At 49.4% G+C, this 16537-nt stretch overlaps 19 non-coding genes and 2 pseudogenes across 19 annotated transcripts; 4 read left to right on the top strand and 17 right to left on the bottom strand.

Moving 5' to 3' along the window:
• Positions 1 to 718: 718 nt before the first annotated feature.
• LOC140267829 (U5 spliceosomal RNA) lies at positions 719 to 832 on the bottom strand. The gene has a single exon (XR_011907367.1). It is a non-coding gene; the product is annotated as a U5 spliceosomal RNA (small nuclear RNA).
• A 384-nt stretch (positions 833 to 1216) lies between these two features.
• LOC140267683 (U2 spliceosomal RNA) lies at positions 1217 to 1407 on the bottom strand. The gene has a single exon (XR_011907275.1). It is a non-coding gene; the product is annotated as a U2 spliceosomal RNA (small nuclear RNA).
• A 249-nt stretch (positions 1408 to 1656) lies between these two features.
• On the bottom strand, positions 1657 to 1770 carry LOC140267879 (U5 spliceosomal RNA). The gene has a single exon (XR_011907413.1). It is a non-coding gene; the product is annotated as a U5 spliceosomal RNA (small nuclear RNA).
• A 409-nt stretch (positions 1771 to 2179) lies between these two features.
• Positions 2180 to 2370, bottom strand: LOC140267648 (U2 spliceosomal RNA). Its single transcript, XR_011907244.1, has one exon. It is a non-coding gene; the product is annotated as a U2 spliceosomal RNA (small nuclear RNA).
• A 275-nt stretch (positions 2371 to 2645) lies between these two features.
• LOC140267827 (U5 spliceosomal RNA) lies at positions 2646 to 2759 on the bottom strand. Its single transcript, XR_011907366.1, has one exon. It is a non-coding gene; the product is annotated as a U5 spliceosomal RNA (small nuclear RNA).
• A 409-nt stretch (positions 2760 to 3168) lies between these two features.
• LOC140267647 (U2 spliceosomal RNA) lies at positions 3169 to 3359 on the bottom strand. Its single transcript, XR_011907243.1, has one exon. It is a non-coding gene; the product is annotated as a U2 spliceosomal RNA (small nuclear RNA).
• Positions 3360 to 3634: 275 nt separating this feature from the next.
• LOC140267826 (U5 spliceosomal RNA) lies at positions 3635 to 3748 on the bottom strand. The gene has a single exon (XR_011907365.1). It is a non-coding gene; the product is annotated as a U5 spliceosomal RNA (small nuclear RNA).
• A 384-nt stretch (positions 3749 to 4132) lies between these two features.
• Positions 4133 to 4323, bottom strand: LOC140267646 (U2 spliceosomal RNA). The gene has a single exon (XR_011907242.1). It is a non-coding gene; the product is annotated as a U2 spliceosomal RNA (small nuclear RNA).
• A 249-nt stretch (positions 4324 to 4572) lies between these two features.
• Positions 4573 to 4686, bottom strand: LOC140267907 (U5 spliceosomal RNA). Its single transcript, XR_011907438.1, has one exon. It is a non-coding gene; the product is annotated as a U5 spliceosomal RNA (small nuclear RNA).
• Positions 4687 to 5095: 409 nt separating this feature from the next.
• On the bottom strand, positions 5096 to 5286 carry LOC140267645 (U2 spliceosomal RNA). Its single transcript, XR_011907241.1, has one exon. It is a non-coding gene; the product is annotated as a U2 spliceosomal RNA (small nuclear RNA).
• A 275-nt stretch (positions 5287 to 5561) lies between these two features.
• LOC140267825 (U5 spliceosomal RNA) lies at positions 5562 to 5675 on the bottom strand. Its single transcript, XR_011907364.1, has one exon. It is a non-coding gene; the product is annotated as a U5 spliceosomal RNA (small nuclear RNA).
• A 386-nt stretch (positions 5676 to 6061) lies between these two features.
• LOC140267721 (U2 spliceosomal RNA) lies at positions 6062 to 6252 on the bottom strand. Its single transcript, XR_011907310.1, has one exon. It is a non-coding gene; the product is annotated as a U2 spliceosomal RNA (small nuclear RNA).
• A 275-nt stretch (positions 6253 to 6527) lies between these two features.
• LOC140267823 (U5 spliceosomal RNA) lies at positions 6528 to 6641 on the bottom strand. The gene has a single exon (XR_011907362.1). It is a non-coding gene; the product is annotated as a U5 spliceosomal RNA (small nuclear RNA).
• Positions 6642 to 7025: 384 nt separating this feature from the next.
• Positions 7026 to 7196, bottom strand: LOC140267782 (U2 spliceosomal RNA; annotated as a pseudogene).
• A 5039-nt stretch (positions 7197 to 12235) lies between these two features.
• On the bottom strand, positions 12236 to 12411 carry LOC140267791 (U2 spliceosomal RNA; annotated as a pseudogene).
• Positions 12412 to 12661: 250 nt separating this feature from the next.
• LOC140267953 (U5 spliceosomal RNA) lies at positions 12662 to 12775 on the bottom strand. Its single transcript, XR_011907481.1, has one exon. It is a non-coding gene; the product is annotated as a U5 spliceosomal RNA (small nuclear RNA).
• Positions 12776 to 13638: 863 nt separating this feature from the next.
• LOC140267695 (U2 spliceosomal RNA) lies at positions 13639 to 13829 on the bottom strand. The gene has a single exon (XR_011907286.1). It is a non-coding gene; the product is annotated as a U2 spliceosomal RNA (small nuclear RNA).
• Positions 13830 to 13899: 70 nt separating this feature from the next.
• LOC140267626 (U1 spliceosomal RNA) lies at positions 13900 to 14063 on the top strand. Its single transcript, XR_011907225.1, has one exon. It is a non-coding gene; the product is annotated as a U1 spliceosomal RNA (small nuclear RNA).
• Positions 14064 to 14663: 600 nt separating this feature from the next.
• Positions 14664 to 14827, top strand: LOC140267745 (U1 spliceosomal RNA). The gene has a single exon (XR_011907332.1). It is a non-coding gene; the product is annotated as a U1 spliceosomal RNA (small nuclear RNA).
• Positions 14828 to 15431: 604 nt separating this feature from the next.
• LOC140267959 (U1 spliceosomal RNA) lies at positions 15432 to 15595 on the top strand. The gene has a single exon (XR_011907486.1). It is a non-coding gene; the product is annotated as a U1 spliceosomal RNA (small nuclear RNA).
• A 603-nt stretch (positions 15596 to 16198) lies between these two features.
• LOC140267987 (U1 spliceosomal RNA) lies at positions 16199 to 16362 on the top strand. The gene has a single exon (XR_011907510.1). It is a non-coding gene; the product is annotated as a U1 spliceosomal RNA (small nuclear RNA).
• The last annotated feature ends 175 nt before the right edge of the window (positions 16363 to 16537 follow it).

Below are 16537 nucleotides of genomic sequence, written 5' to 3'. Positions count from 1 at the left end.
TAGTCACAATCCTCAAATTCCTCTGGCAAAGAGGCACCACTCTGAACCTGGAAAAGGGCTCCATCTCTGCCTTTTCCTGAAATGTTGCTTGGATCTGATCGTACTGCTGCTGGCTGTTCAAAGTGAGATCATATCCCCCATCGGCTGCGTTCCATTGCAAACAGAAAATCTGTGCCGGATCAACTTTCAAACCTGCGACGATGACAGTTCTGACGAACCACTCCCGATCTCCAAAATGACTTTTCTTGTCTTTTAAAACAAACCTCAAAGAATTTCGCAGACCAGCATAAAATGCTGTCTGGGATGGATGTTTAATGACCATTTTTCCTCCAAAAAAAAAAAAAAACCATACACCTAAATCATCCAGGCTCCTTACATCGCTTGGCTCTGGTAACTTAAACCACTTACTGCACTTGATCTTAGCCAAAAGGCCGAGGAGCGATAACTGTCCACTGGTTCACGTCCGAGGGCCCTTCCTGGCACAATGCGCACTTGTCGCGGTGTTCTTTTTATGGCCATAGGTGGCCAGAGAGTCACTTTGCACCTCCGCCCACCCGCTGCACTGAGCACTCTTCAGCCCTTTTAAATGGTATAACTTTGCACTCCCGCGAGCACCATTCAAGCAACATCGGCACAGTAACAACAAGTAAGGCGACTCTACTCAGGGAAGTCACTCTGCACAGGAACAAGATTTCTTTTGCACAGACAGAAAGGGCTTCACCCGCAAAGGTAAAGCCTGCCAAAAATAGAAACAACTCATTAGTGCTGCTCTCCACGGAAGTCTTTAGTAAAAGGCGAAAGACTTGTACGTTATGAAGAGAAACCAGAGTACGATTATCCGTCACTGCGGGAGCAGGGCACCAGGCCAGTTGGCATAGCCACCTTCCCCGTGGTGAGCTTTGCTTGGTTGAGACGCTTGCTCCCCCTTGCTCCTTGGCTAACCAAGTAGGAACAATCGGGCCCTATTCGATGGCTGCCTTGTTTTTTAATCTGTGCAAAAGACAAGGCAGCCACAAACACCACGGGAAACACCGAATTGAGGCTTTGTTCTGAGCGCTCATTCGGTGTCGCGTTTCTTTCAAGCAATTCCCGGTTTGCCCACACTCGGCTCGCTCCCAGAGCCGTGTTAAAGTCTGCCTCGCATTCACTCCCTTTTCTCAGCAGACTAAAAGAAACTTCCATCCTGCACCACTTTTTGCTTTTTCACAAGAGCAGAGAAGAGCGCACCGTTCCCAGCGGCACTGCAGTACCGGGTCGATGCTTGGAGTGAACGGAGCAAGCTCCTTTTTCAACTCCTGTTCCTAAAAATCCATTTAATATGTAGTCCTCGTATAGAGGACATATCAGATATCAAACTGATAAGAACAGATACTACACTTGATCTTAGCCAAAAGGCCGAGAAGCGATAACTGTTCACTGGTTCACGTCCGAGGGCCCTTCCTGGCACAATGCGCACTTGTCCCGGTGTTCTTTTTATGGCCATAGGTGGCCAGAGAGTCACTGAGCACTCTTCAACCCTTTTAAATGGTATAACTTTGCAGTCCCGCGAGCACCATTCAAGCAACATCGGCACAGTCACAACAAGTAAGGCGACTCTACTCAGGGAAGTCACTCTGCACAGGAACAAGATTTCTTTTGCACAGACAGAAATGGCTTCACCCGCAAAGGTAAAGCCTGCCAAAAATAGAATCAACTCATTAGTGCTGCTCTCCACGGAAGTCTTTAGTAAAAGGCGAAAGACTTGTACGTTATGAAGAGAAACCAGAGTACGATTATCCGTCACTGCGGGAGCAGGGCACCAGGCCAGTTGGCATAGCCACCTTCCCCATTGTGAGCTTTTCTTGGTTGAGACGCTTGCTCCCCCTTGCTCCTCGGCTGCCCAAGTAGGAGCAATCGGGCCCTATTCGATGGCTGCCTTGTCTTTTACTCTGTGCAAAAGACAAGGCAGCCACAAACACCACGGGAAACACCGTATTGAGGCTTTGTTCTGAGCGCTCATTCGTTGTCGCGTTTCTTTCAAGCAATTCTCCCGGTTAGCCCGCACTCGGCTCACTCCCAGAGCCGTGTTAAAGTCTGCCTCGCATTCACTCCCTTTTCTCAGCAGACTAAAAGAAAATTTCATCTTGGGCTCCCTGAGACTTCCATCCTGCACCACTGTTTGCTTTTTCACAAGAGCAGAGAAGAGCGCACCGTTCCCAGCGGCACTGCAGTACCGGGTCGATGCTTGGAGTGAACGGAGCAAGCTCCTTTTTCAACTCCTGTTCCTAAAAATCCATTTAATATGTAGTCCTCGTATAGAGGACATATCAGATATTAAACTGATAAGAACAGATACTACACTTGATCTTAGCCAAAAGGCCGAGAAGCGATAACTGTCCACTGGTTCACGTCCGAGGGCCCTTCCTGGCACAATGCGCACTTGTCGCGGTGTTCTTTTTATGGCCATAGGTGGCCAGAGAGTCACTTTGCACCTCCGCCCACCCGCTGCACTGAGCACTCTTCAGCCCTTTTAAATGGTATAACTTTGCACTCCCGCGAGCACCATTCAAGCAACATCGGCACAGTCACAACAAGTAAGGCGACTCTACTCAGGGAAGTCACTCTGCACAGGAACAAGATTTCTTTTGCACAGACAGAAAGGGCTTCACCCGCAAAGGTAAAGCCTGCCAAAAATAGAAACAACTCATTAGTGCTGCTCTCCACGGAAGTCTTTAGTAAAAGGCGAAAGACTTGTACGTTATGAAGAGAAACCAGAGTACGATTATCCGTCACTGCGGGAGCAGGGCACCAGGCCAGTTGGCATAGCCACCTTCCCCATGGTGAGCTTTTCTTGGTTGAAACGCTTGCTCCCCCTTGCTCCTCGGCTGCCCAAGTAGGAGCAATCGGGCCCTATTCGATGGCTGCCTTCTCTTTTACTCTGTGCAAAAGACAAGGCAGCCACAAACACCACGGGAAACACCGTATTGAGGCTTTGTTCTGAGCGCTCATTCGGTGTCGCGTTTCTTTCAAGCAATTCTCCCGGTTAGCCCGCACTCGGCTCGCTCCCAGAGCCGTGTTAAAGTCTGCCTCGCATTCACTCCCTTTTCTCAGCAGACTAAAAGAAAATTTCATCTTAGGCTCCCTGAAACTTCCATCCTGCACCACTGTTTGCTTTTTCACAAGAGCAGAGAAGAGCGCACCGTTCCCAGCGGCACTGCAGTACCGGGTCGATGCTTGGAGTGAACGGAGCAAGCTCCTTTTTCAACTCCTGTTCCTAAAAATCCATTTAATATGTAGTCCTCGTATAGAGGACATATCAGATATTAAACTGATAAGAACAGATACTACACTTGATCTTAGCCAAAAGGCCGAGAAGCGATAACTGTCCACTGGTTCACGACCGAGGGCCCTTCCTGGCACAATGCGCACTTGTCGCGGTGTTCTTTTTATGGCCATAGGTGGCCAGAGAGTCACTTTGCACCTCCGCCCACCCGCTGCACTGAGCACTCTTCAGCCCTTTTAAATGGTATAACTTTGCACTCCCGCGAGCACCATTCAAGCAACATCGGCACAGTCACAACAAGTAAGGCGACTCTACTCAGGGAAGTCACTCTGCACAGGAACAAGATTTCTTTTGCACAGACAGAAAGGGCTTCACCCGCAAAGGTAAAGCCTGCCAAAAATAGAAACAACTCATTAGTGCTGCTCTCCACGGAAGTCTTTAGTAAAAGGCGAAAGACTTGTACGTTATGAAGAGAAACCAGAGTACGATTATCCGTCACTGCGGGAGCAGGGCACCAGGCCAGTTGGCATAGCCACCTTCCCCGTGGTGAGCTTTGCTTGGTTGAGACGCTTGCTCCCCCTTGCTCCTCGGCTAACCAAGTAGGAACAATCGGGCCCTATTCGATGGCTGCCTTGTTTTTTACTCTGTGCAAAAGACAAGGCAGCCACAAACACCACGGGAAACACCGTATTGAGGCTTTGTTCTGAGCGCTCATTCGGTGTCGCGTTTCTTTCAAGCAATTCCCGGTTTGCCCGCACTCGGCTCGCTCCCAGAGCCGTGTTAAAGTCTGCCTCGCATTCACTCCCTTTTCTCAATAGACTAAAAGAAACTTCCATCCTGCACCACTTTTTGCTTTTTCACAAGAGCAGAGAAGAGCGCACCGTTCCCAGCGGCACTGCAGTACCGGGTCGATGCTTGGAGTGAACGGAGCAAGCTCCTTTTTCAACTCCTGTTCCTAAAAATCCATTTAATATGTAGTCCTCGTATAGAGGACATATCAGATATTAAACTGATAAGAACAGATACTACACTTGATCTTAGCCAAAAGGCCGAGAAGCGATAACTGTTCACTGGTTCACGTCCGAGGGCCCTTCCTGGCACAATGCGCACTTGTCCCGGTGTTCTTTTTATGGCCATAGGTGGCCAGAGAGTCACCGAGCACTCTTCAACCCTTTTAAATGGTATAACTTTGCACTCCCGCGAGCACCATTCAAGCAACATCGGCACAGTCACAACAAGTAAGGCGACTCTACTCAGGGAAGTCACTCTGCACAGGAACAAGATTTCTTTTGCACAGACAGAAAGGGCTTCACCCGCAAAGGTAAAGCCTGCCAAAAATAGAATCAACTCATTAGTGCTACTCTCCACAGAAGTCTTTAGTAAAAGGCGAAAGACTTGTACGTTATGAAGAGAAACCAGAGTACGATTATCCGTCACTGCGGGAGCAGGGCACCAGGCCAGTTGGCATAGCCACCTTCCCCATGGTGAGTTTTTCTTGGTTGAGACGCTTGCTCCCCCTTGCTCCTCGGCTGCCCAAGTAGGAGCAATCGGGCCCTATTCGATGGCTGCCTTGTCTTTTACTCTGTGCAAAAGACAAGGCAGCCACAAACACCACGGGAAACACCGTATTGAGGCTTTGTTCTGAGCGCTCATTCGGTGTCGCGTTTCTTTCAAGCAATTCTCCCGGTTAGCCCGCACTCGGCTCGCTCCCAGAGCCGTGTTAAAGCCTGCCTCGCATTCACTCCCTTTTCTCAGCAGACTAAAAGAAAATTTCATCTTGGGCTCCCTGAAACTTCCATCCTGCACCACTGTTTGCTTTTTCACAAGAGCAGAGAAGAGCGCACCGTTCCCAGCGGCACTGCAGTACCGGGTCGATGCTTGGAGTGAACGGAGCAAGCTCCTTTTTCAACTCCTGTTCCTAAAAATCCATTTAATATGTAGTCCTCGTATAGAGGACATATCAGATATTAAACTGATAAGAACAGATACTACACTTGATCTTAGCCAAAAGGCCGAGAAGCGATAACTGTCCACTGGTTCACGTCCGAGGGCCCTTCCTGGCACAATGCGCACTTGTCGCGGTGTTCTTTTTATGGCCATAGGTGGCCAGAGAGTCACTTTGCACCTCCGCCCACCCGCTGCACTGAGCACTCTTCAGCCCTTTTAAATGGTATAACTTTGCACTCCCGCGAGCGCCATTCAAGCAACATCGGCACAGTCACAACAAGTAAGGCGACTCTACTCAGGGAAGTCACTCTGCACAGGAACAAGATTTCTTTTGCACAGACAGAAAGGGCTTCACCCGCAAAGGTAAAGCCTGCCAAAAATAGAAACAACTCATTAGTGCTGCTCTCCACGGAAGTCTTTAGTAAAAGGCGAAAGACTTGTACGTTATGAAGAGAAACCAGAGTACGATTATCCGTCACTGCGGGAGCAGGGCACCAGGCCAGTTGGCATAGCCACCTTCCCCGTGGTGAGCTTTGCTTGGTTGAGACGCTTGCTCCCCCTTGCTCCTCGGCTAACCAAGTAGGAACAATCGGGCCCTATTCGATGGCTGCCTTGTTTTTTACTCTGTGCAAAAGAGAAGGCAGCCACAAACACCACGGGAAACACCGTATTGAGGCTTTGTTCTGAGCGCTCATTCGGTGTCGCGTTTCTTTCAAGCAATTCTCCCGGTTTGCCCACACTCGGCTCGCTCCCAGAGCCGTGTTAAAGTCTGCCTCGCATTCACTCCCTTTTCTCAGCAGACTAAAAGAAACTTCCATCCTGCACCACTTTTTGCTTTTTCACAAGAGCAGAGAAGAGCGCACCGTTCCCAGCGGCACTGCAGTACCAGGTCGATGCTTGGAGTGAACGGAGCAAGCTCCTTTTTCAACTCCTGTTCCTAAAAATCCATTTAATATGTAGTCCTTGTATAGAGGACATATCAGATATTAAACTGATAAGAACAGATACTACACTTGATCTTAGCCAAAAGGCCGAGAAGCGATAACTGTCCACTGGTTCACGTCCGAGGGCCCTTCCTGGCACAATGCGCACTTGTCGCGGTGTTCTTTTTATGGCCATAGGTGGCCAGAGAGTCACTTTGCACCTCCGCCCACCCTCTGCACTGAGCACTCTTCAGCCCTTTTAAATGGTATAACTTTGCACTCCCGCGAGCACCATTCAAGCAACATCGGCACAGTCACAACAAGTAAGGCGACTCTACTCAGGGAAGTTACTCTGCACAGGAACAAGATTTCTTTTGCACAGACAGAAAGGGCTTCACCCGCAAAGGTAAAGCCTGCCAAAAATAGAAACAACTCATTAGTGCTGCTCTCCACGGAAGTCTTTAGTAAAAGGCGAAAGACTTGTACGTTATGAAGAGAAACCAGAGTACGATTATCCGTCACTGCGGGAGCAGGGCACCAGGCCAGTTGGCATAGCCACCTTCCCCGTGGTGAGCTTTGCTTGGTTGAGACGCTTGCTCCCCCTTGCTCCTCGGCTAACCAAGTAGGAACAATCGGGCCCTATTCGATGGCTGCCTTGTTTTTTACTCTGTGCAAAAGAGAAGGCAGCCACAAACACCACGGGAAACACCGTATTGAGGCTTTGTTCTGAGCGCTCATTCGGTGTCGCGTTTCTTTCAAGCAATTCCCGGTTTGCCCACACTCGGCTCGCTCCCAGAGCCGTGTTAAAGTCTGCCTCGCATTCACTCCCTTTTCTCAGCAGACTAAAAGAAACTTCCATCCTGCACCACTTTTTGCTTTTTCACCAGAGCAGAGAAGAGCGCACCGTTCCCAGCGGCACTGCAGTACCAGGTCGATGCTTGGAGTGAATGGAGCAAGCTCCTTTTTCAACTCCTGTTCCTAAAAATCCATTTAATATGTAGTCCTTGTATAGAGTACATATCAGATATTAAACTGATAAGAACAGATTTTTTTTTTTTTTTTTTTTTTTTTTTTTTTTTTTTTTTTATTACAAAACTTCCAAGAAACATTTAGAACAACATGACAAACCAATCAAAGCAATGCTTTACATGTCCGACACAAAAACCATACAAACATAAGAAACAACCACAAAGAAACACTACCCGCTCATGAAAATAAAGTCTTCCATCGCTCTCTTGCAGCGTGATACCCGTACTTTTCCTCCTCCATTCTTCTCATGCGTCCAATCTCTGCCCTCACCCTTGCCACCACCCTTCCCACCTGCCAGTCCACATTGTTTTTAATCAACGCCGTCCTTGCATCCCACAGCGCCACCTTTCCCATAGACAGAACCAACCATAACAGAAAACCCTCCCTACCTTTCCCCCTTAAACCCAAGCCCAGCATTATCATGTCATACTTTAAAGACCCCAATCTTGGAAAAAAAAGAACCAACTCAACCCACACTTTTGTTGCAAACCCACATTCCCAAAACACATGCTCAATTGTCTCATCAGCCCCACACCCCTCCCTTGGGCACAAACTCCCCCGTGTCAACCCGTGTCTATTTAAAACTTCCCTGACTGGCAACCTCCTGTGTAAGGCGAGCCAATTTATATCCCTCGCCCTGTTTGTGAGACCTTTCTGCTGTGTGAAAACCCACCCTTGTTGCCCCACCCCATACACCCCCACCGGCCCCCTTTTTTCCACCAGAGCCCTGTACAGGCGCCGGTGACTGAAGCACAGGTCCCCCTCCTGACACTCTGGGTGCTTTTTCCCCCAGCATACCACCTGCCTATAATACGGGGGTAAGACATCCCCCTTTGGCTTTCGATTGTCCCATAACACCAATCTCCTGAAGGGGAATGACAACCAAAACAGCAAAAGTGCCTGAAAATGATGGCCACTGGTCTGTTGCACAGACCTGCACAAAAAGGAAAAGAAAACCACATCCAACTTAAGTGGGATGTCCGGCACACCCCTCCCTCCCATCCGAACTTCCTGGTACATCCACTCCCTTCTCACATATTCATACCCCCCCCATACAAAGGAAAAAACATCTCTCATGAAACTTCTCCTATATTGAGGAGGTAAAGGAAAAACATACGCTAGGTATACCAAAAATGGCAAAATATCAGCCTTCAAAACCAGCACTCTACCACTTAAGGAAAGTTGCCGGGATTTCCACAGCCCCATCCGCGAACGGGCTGCAGCCAGACGCCTTCCCCAATTTAATTCTGCACTCCCCTCTCCCTGAAACTCTACCCCCAGGACTCTCACTGGGCCCTGGCACTGGGGCAGACCAGCTAGGCCTCCCACCCTACCAGCCCATGGTCCAAAAAACTTAATGGTGGACTTCCCTAAGTTCACTTTGGCCCCCGACACTATCGAAAAACTCTCCACCACTTCCAACAGCCGTGTGACCGACCTCTCTGTTGTCAAAAAAAAGGTCATGTCATCCGCATACTGCATCACTGTCAACTTGTCTGGACCTGCTCCAGGAAGGTGCAGACCCACCACACCCGGGTCCCCCCGCACCACCGCACCCAGCGGCTCCATGTAAGCCACAAAGAGCAGCGGGGAGAGTGGGCATCCCTGCCTCACCCCAGTTCTCTGTGCCACCACTGTACCCAAGTGCCCGTTCACCATAACTCTGCTCCCCACCCCCTTGTACATGATCTCCAACCACTCTATGAAACGGGGCCCAAATCCCATCCTCTCCAAAACTGCAAAAAGAAACCTGTGGTTCACCCTGTCAAACGCTTTCTCCATATCTAACCCCACCAAACTCATATTGATCCCCCGCTCCTCCACCCAATGAATACAGTCCCTCACCAATCCCAGATTCCACTGTATTAGCCTTCCCTCCACCCCACACGTCTGATCCTCATGGATTACATGAGGTAGAGCCTTCCGAAGACGACCAACTAGGACTCGAGCCACAATTTTGTAGTCCACACAGAGCAACGTGATCGGCCTATAGCTTTCCATTCGCTCCCTGTCCCCTTTCTTATACAAGAGAGATATGACCCCCTCCCTCATTGTTTTCCCTAAGCCCCTCCCTTCCAAAACAGATTTAACCACCTCCCACACATCCCTCCCCAAAATCCCCCAAAAAACCAAAAAAAATTCCTTGGGCAGCCCATCAATCCCAGGCACCTTGCCTGATGGCAGCCCCTTCATGGCCTCCTCCACCTCTGCCATGGTCACCGGGCCCTCCATCCCCTCAACTATATCTCCAGGAACCCTTCTCTGCAGAGACCCTAAAAACCTTCCCAGGCCATCCTCACCCACAGCCCCCTCCCCAAAAACTTCCCCAAAAAACAGAGAAGCTACCTCCACCATCTCCAGTGGGTCTGTCACAGAACCCCCACCTTTCCCACGCAGCTGCGGGATACATGCCCTTGCCTGGGCTGTCTTAACCTGCTTGAAAAAGTAAGCACTGCAGCGTTCCCCCAACTCAAACTTCTCCTTTCTACACCGAAATAAAAACACCCTAGCTCTCTCCCTAAAATAAATCCCTAACTTACCCTTTACCGCTTCAACTGCCTCCCTATCCAGCGTCTCCCCCTTATTCCCTGCTGTCACCAAAAATTGTAGTCTCCTCTGTAAGTGCACAAACTCCCTTCTCCTCTCCCGTGCTCTCACTGTGCTATATGAGATCGCCAATAGGCGAGTATTGTGTTTTACCCCCTCGCACCAGTCCACCACTGATCCGAAACAAGGCTTAAGCTGTTCCCACACCCCATAATGGAAAGAAAAACTTTTCCGGAAAGCCTTTTCCTTCAAGATTTCACAATTTAGCCTCCAAAACCCCCTCCCAAAAAGGGGTGCCTCCACCTCAAAGGTCACCCGGAGTTGGCCGTGATCTGTGAACCAGAGGGGCGACACTGCAGCATCTTTCACCTCCACCACCTTTGGCAAAAAAACAAAATCTATCCTACTGCGTGAACCCCTAGAATTTGACCATGTGAATCCTTCCCCTGACCTATCCACCACCCTGAAACTATCCTGTAAATTAAAGTCCATCACTACATCCCTCAAATAAGGCAAACTAAAATCCCCAATGCCTTCAAAAGAGACATTAAAATCCCCCCCCACAACCAAAACCCTGTTGGTAACACAAACATCAGGCAACGCCAAAAAAAGATCCCTCCGTCCCTGTGGTTCTGCTGGGGCATAAACAGTGATGAACCGAAAATAGACCCCCCTCCAGTCCGCATCAACCACTAGTACCCTCCCCTGTACCACAGAAAAACTCCCCGACACATGAAAATCCCTATCCCCAAATAAAATACCCACCCCACAAGAGTGAACCCCTCCCACCCCCCACCTTGAAATCCCCCTCTTCCATCCATCAGAGAAGACCCTTACATCTCCCCCATCCCTTAAATGAACCTCCTGTAAAAAACAAACCTGGAAAGGGACCTGGGCCAAATAATGAAAAATCCCCCCCCTCTTCCCCTTATCTCTCATCCCCCTCACATTGACTGTTAAAACTGTAAAGGTCCCTTTCAGGCCTTCTCTTTCTCTCCCAGTAGGCCCTCGGAACCACTCCCCACAGACCCCCCCGATCCGTAGACCTCGCACTCCTCAAGGTAGGCCACACTGCTGGGCGACCTGGCCTCAAAAACAGAGCGTGACGAGCTCAGGGGTGAAACAGCCCCCCCCTCCCCTGGCCCAGTCCCCCCATCTATGTTATCAGCCCTCGCACCATCTTGGGTGCCCCCGGAGGCCCCGCCCTCCCCTTCCGCACCCCTGCTTACTCCTTGATGCCTCTCGGAGGCCGCAGGTACCCCCTCCATTACATCAGACCCCCTGCAGGAACCCTTCGGCCCCAAGTCCACACCCAATGACCCCGAATGTCCTGGTGAAGTCGAAGGCACCTCTCCTTCACACGCACTGTCCATCGACTGAACGGCACCCTCTCGCTGTTTCTTCCTCCTCCTTCTTCCCTTCACCTGTGTTTCAGCACGGACCGCTTCAGCTGAGGACTCTGTGTAGTCCTCACCTGAAGAGACCCTCTGCCTCCTCACTCCACCAATCGCTGCCATCACCATCTCCACCGTCTCCTCCTCCGAACTCGCCGCACAATCTGCCCAGGATCCTGTCAGCGGCAGACAGTCTCCAAAGCTCACCATAACACTCACACCTTCACGATCACCTCCCAAGTCCGATGGGTCTGCCGCTCCTTCTACGTTGCCCTTCCCTGGGACATCTCCATCTGCCATGAGCCTTTCCCCAGCCGGCGAGGCTGCGGCCGCCTCCGCAATCCGGACAGCAGCCCCCGTCCCAAGGCCCATCTTTGCCTCGTGGACCTCCTGACGCAACTCCACCTGCGGCCTCTGCTTCCGGATCTCCAAACCTCCAGCCACTGTGGCGTATGTGCGGGTACGTTTGGGGCAGTCCCGAAGCAGGTGCCCCGCATCCCCGCACCCATGACAGTGCCGGGGTGCATCACAGGTGGCAGCACCGTGCCCACTTCCCCCACAGTTCCGGCAGCAAACTTGGACGCAGCCTGTCGCCAGGTGTCCAAACCTGCGACATTGTCTGCAAAACAGTGGCTGCCCGGAGTAAAAAAGAAATCCCCTGTCCGCCCCAATTGAAAAGTATGCAGGGGGGTGCTTTAATCCGTCCATGCTGTCTGGATCCTCCCCCAACAGCACCCTGAACTGCCTCCGACCTGTCCAGATCCCAAAACTGTCCCGCAGATATTTCGGCTGCATGTCCACTTTCCCGTACCTCCTGAGGAACCCAGCCACTGCCTCGTCCCCGACGTATGGGTTGTAAACGTGGATAGTCACAATCCTCAAATTCCTCTGGCAAAGAGGCACCACTCTGAACCTGGAAAAGGGCTCCATCTCTGCCTTTTCCTGAAATGTTGCTTGGATCTGATCGTACTGCTGCTGGCTGTTCAAAGTGAGATCATATCCCCCATCGGCTGCGTTCCATTGCAAACAGAAAATCTGTGCCGGATCAACTTTCAAACCTGCGACGATGACAGTTCTGACGAACCACTCCCGATCTCCAAAATGACTTTTCTTGTCTTTTAAAACAAACCTCAAAGAATTTCGCAGACCAGCATAAAATGCTGTCTGGGATGGATGTTTAATGACCATTTTTCCTCCAAAAAAAAAAAAAAACGATACACCTAAATCATCCAGGCTCCTTACATCGCTTGGCTCTGGTAACTTAAACCACTTACTGCACTTGATCTTAGCCAAAAGGCCGAGAAGCGATAACTGTCCACTGGTTCACGTCCGAGGGCCCTTCCTGGCACAATGCGCACTTGTCGCGGTGTTCTTTTTATGGCCATAGGTGGCCAGAGAGTCACTGAGCACTCTTCAGCCCTTTTAAATGGTATAACTTTGCACTCCCGCGAGCACCATTCAAGCAACATCGGCACAGTCACAACAAGTAAGGCGACTCTACTCAGGGAAGTCACTCTGCACAGGAACAAGATTTCTTTTGCACAGACAGAAAGGGCTTCACCCGCAAAGGTAAAGCCTTCCAAAAATAGAAACAACTCATTAGTGCTGCTCTCCACGGAAGTCTTTAGTAAAAGGCGAAAGACTTGTACGTTATGAAGATGAAACCAGAGTACGATTATCCGTCACTGCGGGAGCAGGGCACCAGGCCAGTTGGCATAGCCACCTTCCCCATGGTGAGCTTTGCTTGGTTGAGACGCTTGCTCCCCCTTGCTCCTCGGCTGACCAAGTAGGAACAATCGGGCCCTATTCGATGGCTTCCTTGTTTTTTACTCTGTGCAAAAGACAAGGCAGCCACAAACACCACGGGAAACACCGTATTGAGGCTTTGTTCTGAGCGCTCATTCGGTGTCGCGTTTCTTTCAAGCAATTCCCGGTTTGCCCGCACTCGGCTCGCTCCCAGAGCCGTGTTAAAGTCTGCCTCGAATTCACTCCCTTTTCTCAGCAGACTAAAAGAAACTTCAATTTTATTTATTTCAATTTTATTTATATAGCGCCAGATTACAACAATTGTCATCTCAAGGCACTTAAGTAATATAGTCCAATTCAAGCCAATTGGAATTCAATTCATTGTAATCATAATCCAATTAACTCATATAGAGCTAATTCAAAAAATTTAATATCCTAGCTAAGGAATCCAACAGATTGCACCGAAATGTGTCTTCAGTCCAATCTCCCGTCCTGAGCGTGCCTGTGGCAACTGTGGAAAGGAACGACTCCCTTTTAACAGGAAGAAACCTCTGGCAGAACCAGACTCAGGAAGGGTGGCCATCCGCCTCGACCAGCTGGGGTTTGAGAAGACAGAAAAGAGGGAAAAGAGGGGGGAAAAACACCATAACGCCATTCAAAGGATATCTGTTGGAACAGGGAAACATAGGTTAATAACCACAATAATGTCACATGTACATAAAATCAATTTTGAAATTAAACAGGGGGAAAAAGAGAGCACCACTGTTTGCTTTTTTTTTTTTTTTTTTCACAAGAGCGCACCGTTCCCAGCGGCACTGCAGTACCGGGTCAATGCTTGGAGTGAACGGAGCAAGCTCCTTTTTCAACTCCTGTTCCTAAAAATCCATTTAATATGTAGTCCTCGCATAGAGGACATATCAGATATTAAACTGATAAGAACAGATACTACACTTGATCTTAGCCAAAAGGCCGAGAAGCGATAACTGTCCACTGGTTCACGTCCGAGTGAGGCACCTGGGAAAGAGGTATCAGCCTCTGACATTTCCAATTCATACTTACCTGGCAGGAGAGACACAATGATCAAGAAGGTGGTTCACTCAAGGCGAGGCTCAGTCATTGCACACCGACTGTACTGACCCTTGCCAATTCCCCAAATGTGGGAATCTCGACTGCATAATTTCTGGTAGTGGGGGACTGCGTTCGCGCTTTCCCCTGATTTGGCTGTTTAACATGAATATTTCTGGTCTATATTACCCTTTTTTGACCTTGTGAACTGTTTTAACAACACCTTACCATTTTTAAAATGGATGTTTAGTAAGGTATGCTGAATGCTGCAGCATGTCTACACAACAGATATGCAGCTGCGCAGTTGTCAGGTGAGGTCATACAGTGCAGTCACCCCAGGCAGGTGGGCATTGCCTTAGAGATGGGGAGGAACAAAATGAAAAAAAGAGGACATGTGACCACTGAAGTGAATGTTTAGCAAGGTTTGCCAAATGCTGCAGCATGTCTGCACTGGAGATATGCAGCCGTGAGGGTTTGCCTCAACTGAGAAATTTCCCAGTGTGGGAGGGTGTGGCTTTAGAGATGGGGAGGAGGGGAAAGAGATACGTTTGTGCTGCAAGTTCCTTGGTTGTTTAAAAGAAGAAGTGATCAGAAAGATAATGAAAAGCCTTACTGTTTTAATCTGCAAACATTTTAGTTTCGGGGTAGCTGCTGCTGCTGGCATGGCACACAAGACAGTTGAAGTTGCAGCACCGTCCGGCCGAGTGAGGCACCTGGGAAAGAGGTATCAGCCTCTGACATTTCCAACTCATACTTACCTGGCAGGAGAGACACCATGATCAAGAAGGTGGTTCACTCAAGGTGAGGTTCAGTCATTGCACACCGACTGTACTGACCCTTGCGAATTCCCCAAATGTGGGAATCTCGACTGCATAATTTCTGGTAGTGGGGGACTGCGTTCGCGCTTTCCCCTGATTTGGCTGTTTAACATGAATATTTCTGGTCTACATTACCCTTTTCTGACCTTGTGTCACTGTTTTAGCAACACCTTGCCGTCTTTAAAATGGATGTTTAGTAAGGTATGCTGAATGCTGCAGTATGTCTGCACAACAGATATGCAGCTGCGCAGTTGTCAGGTGAGGTCATACAGTGCAGTCACCCCAGGCAGGTGGGCATTGCCTTAGAGATGGGGAGGAACAAAATGAAAAAAAGAGGACATGTGACCACTGAAGTGGATGTTTAGCAAGGTTTGCCAAATGCTGCAGCATGTCTGCACTGGAAATATGCATTCGCTCAGCCGTGAGGGTTTGCCTAAACTGAGAAATTTCCCAGTGTGGGTGTGGCTTTAGAGATGGGGAGGAGGGGAAAGCAATACATTTGTGCTGCAAGTTCCTTGGTCGTTTAAAAGAAGAAATGAACAGAAAGATAATGAAAAGCCTTACTGTTTAATCTGCAAACATTTTAGTTTCGGGGTAGCTGCTGCTGCTGGCATGGCACACCAGACAGTTGAAGTTGCAGCACCGTCCGGCCGAGTGAGGCACCTGAAAAAGAGGTATCTGCCTCTGACATTTCCAATTCATACTTACCTGGCAAGAGAGACACCATGATCAAGAAGGTGGTTCACTCAAGGCGAGGCTCAGTCATTGCACACCGACTGTACTGACCCTTGCGAATTCCCCAAATGTGGGAATCTCGACTGCATAATTTCTGGTAGTGGGGGACTGCGTTCGCGCTTTCCCCTGATTTGGCTGTTTAACATGAATATTTCTGGTCTACATTACCCTTTTTTGACCTTGTGTCACTGTTTTAGCAACACCTTGCCATCTTTAAAATGGATGTTTAGCAAGGTTTGCCAAATGCTGCAGCATGTCTACACAACAGATATGCAGCTGCGCAGTTGTCAGGTGAGGTCATACAGTGCAGTCACCCCAGGCAGGTGGGCATTGCCTTAGAGATGGGGAGGAACAAAATGAAAAAAAGAGGACATGTGACCACTGAAGTGGATGTTTAGCAAGGTTTGCCAAATGCTGCAGCATGTCTGCACTGGAGATATGCAGCTGCCCAGCCGTGAGGGTTTGCCTCAACAGAAATTTCCCAGTGTGGGTGTGGCTTTAGAGATGGGGAGGAGGGGAAAGAAATACATTTGTGCTGCAAGTTCCTTGGTTGTTTAAAAGAAGAAGTGATCAGAAAGATAATGAAAAGCCTTACTCTTTTAATCTGCAAACGTTTTAGTTCCGGGGTAGCTGCTGCTGCTGGCATGGCACACCAGACAGTTGAAGTTGCAGCACCGTCTGGCCGAGTGAGGCACTTGGGAAAGAGGTATCAGCCTCTGACATTTCCAACTCATACTTACCTGGCAGGAGAGACACCATGATCAAGAAGGTGGTTCACTCAAGGCGAGGCTCAGTCATTGCACACCGACTGTACTGACCCTTGCAAATTCCCCAAATGTGGGAATCTCGACTGCATAATTTCTGGTAGTGGGGGACTGCGTTCGCGCTTTCCCTTGATTTGGCTGTTCAACATCAGTATATCTCATCTAAAATTCCCGTTTTTGACCTTGTGTCACTGTTTTAACAACACCTTGCCATCTTTAAAATGGATGTTTAGTAAGGTACGCTGAATGCTGCAGCATGTCTACACAACAGATATGCAGCTGCGCAGTTGTCAGGTGAGGTCATACA

This window comes from Leuresthes tenuis, unplaced genomic scaffold, assembly GCF_036924035.1.
Source record: "Leuresthes tenuis unplaced genomic scaffold, fLeuTen1.0.hap1 SCAF_13, whole genome shotgun sequence".
NCBI lineage: Eukaryota > Metazoa > Chordata > Actinopteri > Atheriniformes > Atherinopsidae > Leuresthes > Leuresthes tenuis.
The sequence above is the reverse complement of the archived record's forward strand: the minus strand, read 5'-3'. Positions and strand labels throughout refer to the sequence as shown.